We start from the raw sequence: 6,000 nt of genomic DNA, 5'->3' as shown, positions 1-6,000 counted from the left end.
GAAGAAGCCATTGAACAGAGTGACTGGGCAGGCTGTGGTTTCCTGGATGTCGATTGGTGCACAAACCTTACAAGTGGAAAAGCGATCAAAGGTCCTTCAGTGTCCATAAAGAGACAGTGCATGCAACTTATTATATGCGCTTCAGTTATGTGCCCACTCACTTTTCTTCAGGCTCAAAGGAATTTTCAGATTTGGTCATATAAAACTAACTAACCTGAAAGAAAATGTAAACAATGGTAGCAGCAAATAATAACTGGAAGAGCAGAGTACTTTAAATAAGGAGTAAATGTGGTGGATAAGTAACCTAGAAAGCCCTTTAATGACTAAGCCTGTGTAAAAAAACAAACAAAAAAAAAAAACAAAAGGGGGTGGGGGGGCTAACACAAGATCATAGAAAAGATCATGTGAGATTTTATATGAACATCTGGTACAGTGCACACATGCAATACATTATAATTAGCATAATTAGAAATGCAGATTAACATGATCCACTAGAGGCTGTAAAAGTTTTGTTTTTCCACCAAAGAAGCCACATTCACTCAATCATAAGAATACAAGTCAAGTTTAATAAGTCTTTACATTTGCAGCATGAAGGATGCTGTGGTAGTCTCTGTTCCTAAATTCAGTTTTCCCAAAATGGTAAATGAGTTCAGACTGGTCACCCTCACATTAATTGTGACCAAAGTCCTTATAAATCTGGTGACATCAGAGATTTTAATGAAAATTGAGCACGTGTATGAGGGAGGAGAAGACCATGCTAGAATAACCCCACTGAACCTGATTGTTAAACACTTGGAGGGGAAAAGTTCTCATTCTTGATTTCTGTGTGTTGATTTTTCCTGAGCCTTCAGCACAATTCAAACTGATATTTTAACCAGAAAGCCTTCTAGGCTGGACTTTTCAACAAAATGGACTTAAAGAGTCGATTTAAAAAGGGATCCTATTCAATCAATTTTACTCCTCAACTGGCTCCCCGCAGGACTGTGTGCTCTCGCCATTGTTATTTATCCAGTATGCAAATATGTGTCAGAGCAGGAAACAGGACCATTTTAAAGTTTGCTTTTATTTTTAGGCTGCTCCAGACCAATCATGGCTCAGTCCTTGATGAGTCCTACCTTCAATTAATAAACAAATCTAAAAGGAAAGACATGGTCATTGATTTTAGAAAATGCACTCAGACAAGAGGAGGTCACATTTCATTCAGGGTCAGAAGGTGGAATGTGTTAGTCGGTATAGTGAGATTGTATAGTTATCTATAAAGAGAACAGAAACTCAGTCAGATTGTTAGATGGTTCAACAGGCTGACTGGTGAGCCGTGGCTGAACCGAGCATCCCCGTCCAACAGACAGTTACAGTGGTTGACTGGTTTGATTTTAACTTGATGAACCTTTGCACCCTTCTGGACTAAGGCTCCTGGTTCAGAACAACGAGGTTTAAAAACACCTTTGTTTTGCCAGCCATCAATCAGATAAACAAATCGTTTATCTGTTTTGCTAGCCTATATATTGCTGTGCAAATTCTCTATTATTATTTATTTATCTCTTCAGTACTTCTCTGTTTACTTGCATTGAAAATGTGCATGAGAGGACGGATGACTCACTTACTGCAGACCAACTACCTTCCAGTACAAATGAAGTAACCTGAACCTGAACCTTAATTTCATGGGACTTTGTAAAAGGCAGCTATGAAGTGCCTAACAGAAGAAGAGAAACTGGTTGATTTTTTTTTTTTTTTTTAATCCTGTAACATGTGTCCGCATGGCATTTACTGTACTGAGAGCACTCAACAATCACAGCAGAGAATCAAGGAAAGGTGTTCACAACCACTGCTGAAATGTCTGCTTTTCCCCAGGCCCTCAGGATTGAAACAGACCGCTGATGATGCTCAGCAGGTTTTACCAAAAGTTTATTACAGCACTGGACTTCTCTCTGAGCCCCATTAGGACACAGATGCCTTCAGCGTGCAACCACTAGGTGGCATCAAGATATTAACCTGTGACTCTAGCAGCAGGGAGACCTGCTTGAGACTCTGCAACAAATTAAAGCTGTGAATCTTCAGACAGCAGCAAAACTGTCTTAGGCATTTTGCTACTGTTTTGGCCTGTGATTTTTTTTTAAATTTTTTTGTGATTCCTTAAAAATAGTTCATGTATTACTCTTCACATAGACTTTAATAGTTAAACGTATTTGTCAAGGTAGAAAAGAGCAATAGATAGAAAAGTAATAAAAAAAAACATGCAAGCTCATGCAGCCCCTTTTCCCAGCCCCTGTTAACCAGCTTTTCAGATTTACATGGGGAACTCATACAGTATATCACAAGAGCATTTTATACAGCAACTAACTAAATTTGTGGAACATTTAATGTATTTTTACATTTTGTTTGATGTTTAAATCTCCTGTAAATGATTATTCTTTGGGTAGTTTGACGAGTTAGTCATACATTACTCAGTGATGAGTTTTCAGCCTCTTAAATTTTAATTAGAGAAGAAGAAGAAGAAAGAGCTTTATTTGTCACATACATTTACATGCAGTGAAATTCATTCTCTGCATTTAACCCATCACACACATGGAGTATGTAGTACACACAGCACAGCATGGAGCAGGGGGCAGCCAAAGGGCGCCCGGGGAGCAACCTGGGGGGGTGGGCTTGCTCAGGGACCCACAGTGATGCCAGCCCGAGGATTTGAACCAGGGTCCTCTCAGTGACGAACCCTCTTCTTCTCCCCTAGGCCACCACTCCAGACACGGACAAATTATAAGAGTAGTCAGAGAAAGGTGCACAAACACTGACCCATCTGAAACACTTATCGCACTACATCACTTAAAAGATAGAAAAGTATTTTGGTTTGAATTGTGGTGACATCACATGATCACTTCATGATTATCATGGGCAGAAAAATTCAGAAGATATGTACAGAAAAACTGAAAAATAACAGCTAGTCAACTTCGTCAATCACTTTATTTACATTTATCACTTTAAAGCACTCTGATGTAGAAAGTGCTTGTGTGGATACGTGAATGATACATGCAGTATAAAGTGCTTTGAGTGCAGAATAGAAAAGCAGTATATTAGAACCAGTCCATTTACCATATTATTACGTGCATATTTGACACATTATTGATATTTAATTCTTAAATATCACGCTTCATCAATACATGATGACACCCCTAGTTTTAATTGCAAAATATTTTCAAAGCATGCATACATCTTTAAGACCAGTGTCTAACCACCTGTCATACACACATTGCAACAAATACAAGTTGGCATAATTACTCTCCTGCAATTGACAGTTCTTTGAGATAAAGTCTTGCCTTGCATCTGCTTGGGCATACGCTTACATTCTTAACCTTCTGCTGCAGGCCCCACATAACCTTTACCTGTCACACACACTAATGAATAAAGCTGAGGAGTTACCTTTGATGTGATTGCCTCTGTGTGTGTTCAGCATCAGAGCATCAGGGAAGGTCATGTGTGCAAGGCAACTGCAGATCAGCAGCTTACTTGCTTTTTACTGTTGCATAATCTCAGGTGTCTTCTCCTCCTCCTCCACACCTGTGCCTGTAGCTCCCGCCGCCTCCTCCCATCTCTGTTTTTTTTTTCTCTTTCTGCTCTTCACTGGCTCCTCCCATTCAGAGCTACCTCTCCTTAATGTGTATGTGAATCTGCAGGCTTCTCTCTTCCTGTGGCCAAGAATCATTTAGGCTTTCGTTAAGCCAGTTCAGATCTCCAGCCAAGCTCCACTTCCATCTGCTGCCACATCTGACAGCAGGTGGCCTTTTAGCAAAGTGCTGACTCACATGGTGGAAACAGCAATTATATCTCTGTCTCGTTACACAGCACGTTTAGTGCTCTCCTCTGATCACATGATTCATGTCACATGAGAAGGTCAAAGGAGAATTTGGATTTTTAGAGAAACCATCACATACCAGTTTTGTTACAATTCATCCAAATGAGCACTTAATGACACATTTTGTTGCGTTGCATGTTGGAGTCTCATGTCTGCAGGCAGGTGACAGGTTTTATAGCTGGCCTGAGGTGTCACAGTTGTCATGACACAGCACAGAGGGAACAAGTCATTAAGTAGACTGCCTATAATAGATTGCTGACATGAGACCCATCCTTACTCTGCTTATCTGCACCACACAGTTCTGAAATTGTGGCTTTTCATTCCACCTTTGAGCAGATAAAAATACAAAAAAAAAAAAAATGCAATGACATAGGGCTTATATATTTATGCAGTAGTGTCTTATCTACTCTAACGTTTTTTTTAATTTTGTTTTTCTGCAGATTTAAATTGTAGAAAAAAAAACAACACCAGGAAAAACGTGCTTCGTTTTCTATATAACCTCTCAATTAGTACAAGGCATTTTTTTCCCTTTGCATGAATGTGCCCACCAGGGCCAATTAGCGGACCTTAAGGTAACTATGTGAAACATAGTCAAGAACCAAAAAAGTACACATATGATCTCTAGGAGTAAAAAGTTCATATTTGCACAGTGATTCTAGATTTTAAGGTGAAAGAAATTAGGTAAAATCTTAATTTTACTATTACATTTATAAGCTTTTGTTATTTATTTAAGTTTAATTAAATACGTTTTGACAAACTTTATTCTGTATCTGTCTCATACACTCATTTTATTAGGTACACTTTGGTAGTACTGGATTGGAGGTTTGCCTTCAGAACTGTCATAATTCTTCATGGCATAGATTCAACAAGATGCTGGAAACATTCCTTAGAGAGTTTGGTCCATATTGGCATAATAGCAACACAGTTGCTGCAGATTTGTTGGCTACACTTTCATAATATGAATTTCTCCTTTCACCACATCCCAGAGGTGCTCTGCTGGATTGAGATCTGGTGACTGTAGAGGCCATTTGAGTACATGGAACTCATTGTCATGCTCAATGTCACAGCAAGAAAAATCAAGATCCATCAGAGCAGGCAACATTTTTTCAGTCTTCTGTTGTCTGTGTGAATTTTAGCTTAAGTTTCCTGTTCTCAGCTGACAGGAGTGGCACCTGGTGTGGTCTTCTGCTGCTGTAGCCCATCTGCTTCAAGATTCAGAGATGCTCTTCTGCATATCTTGGTTTTAACAAGTATCAAGTGATCCTCAGTTTGAATTTCAGCAGGTTGTCCATCTTTAATGAGCTCGGGTCCAGAGTGATTTCTGGACCGCTTGTGCATATTTCTTTCTTTGCTCTAAACATTTGTGGTGCAGAGACAAACTGTGTTCACTAGTAGTAGTTTTTCAAAAGTGTTCCTGAGGTCCTGCAGTGATTTCCACCACAGAAACATGTTTGTTTTTAATGCCGTGCCACCAGTACTGGTTTAAGGCATTTTCTTTCTTAACAAGATTTCTCTGAATTCTCTGAATCATTGCAATTTTATGATAAGAAACCTTAGATTGCTGAAGTATTTGTGTTCACAGTCTTTGGTGAGCCCTTTACCAGCCTTACTTCTGATAGACTCTCATGTTTCACCTGGTGTTGCTTTTAGCACTTTGTCATTTGCCCCAACTCTTTTAAAATGCACAATGAAAATGCATCAAATAAAGAAATTCATGTTTAAAAAAATGAATATGCTGTCTTTGAAGCCCTTTCAATAAAATATATGCCTTAAATAATTTGCAAATCAGAGTATTCTGTTTGCATAAACTACATTTTACTCAAGATCCAGACTTTTTTCATAAACATTGTTTGTGCACCTTGCCCGTGACACGTCAACACTCTGACTGTGGTTGTTAGAGGACATCTGCAATACATTTCTCTCTATGAAAGGTCAGGCTGTTTAATATATATATATATATATATATATATATATATATATATATATATATATATATATATATAAATAAAAAAACACCTGTCTTTAGTGGGTGTTCTTTCAGAGGATATCCCCTCCTGCAGGTGCTGATGTCGTGTAGAAGTAGAAACCACACACATACATGCAAAGTTGACACCTGAGTTGCTGTGAATAGGCTCAGCACGCAACTCTCGGCA

The sequence above is a fragment of the Archocentrus centrarchus genome, chromosome 11, assembly GCF_007364275.1.
Source record: "Archocentrus centrarchus isolate MPI-CPG fArcCen1 chromosome 11, fArcCen1, whole genome shotgun sequence".
Lineage (NCBI taxonomy): Eukaryota > Metazoa > Chordata > Actinopteri > Cichliformes > Cichlidae > Archocentrus > Archocentrus centrarchus.
The sequence above is the reverse complement of the archived record's forward strand: the minus strand, read 5'-3'. Positions refer to the sequence as shown.